This window comes from Penaeus monodon, chromosome 25, assembly GCF_015228065.2.
Source record: "Penaeus monodon isolate SGIC_2016 chromosome 25, NSTDA_Pmon_1, whole genome shotgun sequence".
NCBI classification, from domain to species: domain Eukaryota; kingdom Metazoa; phylum Arthropoda; class Malacostraca; order Decapoda; family Penaeidae; genus Penaeus; species Penaeus monodon.
The window spans coordinates 14,253,893-14,254,645 of record NC_051410.1 but is presented as its reverse complement, the minus strand read 5'-3'; the positions used below and the strand labels follow the sequence as shown (position 1 = coordinate 14,254,645).

The window sequence follows — 753 nt, the reverse complement described above, 5'->3', positions numbered from 1 at the left end:
GTTCCAAATCTACACATTTGAATAACAAAAAAACACTCAATACCCCTTTTTGTCATATTAGTCAACACCATTGCAACAGCAGAATCTAGGCTCACCTCCCGCTCTTCCCCCCGCAGATCGTGGCGCAATTGCCACCTTCCTTAGTTCGGGCCGGATGGGCTTTATATTACCAACATCTAAATCATATTAATGTCTGCCATCCGTGATCATCGCGTACGAAAATTCCATTACAGTTCCGGCTATCCTGCGGCAGCCACACTCCCCACCGCCGACGGTAATCGACGTTGCGAGTTGCACATTTTGCAACTGGTTCTCGACTCCCCTTCGCCGTCCTCAACTTTTCTTGCGGTTATTTCCCTCCACTTTGTATACCCCTTATTGTAGCCCTCGCGTCGCAAACTAACTATGTATGAATCTTTTGTTACTTCGTTAGGTCTTTTTGCTGTCTCCTCTCCCCGCTGCGACATCTCCATATAGATAACTGATTTCCCCCACCTCGGACGACCAAAGATGCGTCGTTCTCCCTCCCCCTCACCAAATCCACACTAGAGGAGAGGGGGAAAGGAGAGGGAGAGCCTCCTTTCTCCTCAGTACCTCCGCTTCCTATAACATCCACTTGTGTCTCCCCGACACTTACATTACCTCCGCCGGACCACCTTCAACCTCACATTATCCCTCGATCGGAGACCAGTAGTGTCCCTTCGTCTTGTACCTGCTCCAAGACCCCTTCCTGACAACCACCCTCTTATCCTG

General features: G+C 49.9%; 1 protein-coding gene across 1 annotated transcript in view; it reads right to left on the bottom strand.

Moving 5' to 3' along the window:
- LOC119589322 (homeobox protein homothorax-like) overlaps positions 1 to 753 on the bottom strand; it is a 211,183-nt gene that overhangs the window by 61,689 nt on the left and 148,741 nt on the right. The gene's annotated exons all lie outside the window — the stretch shown is intronic.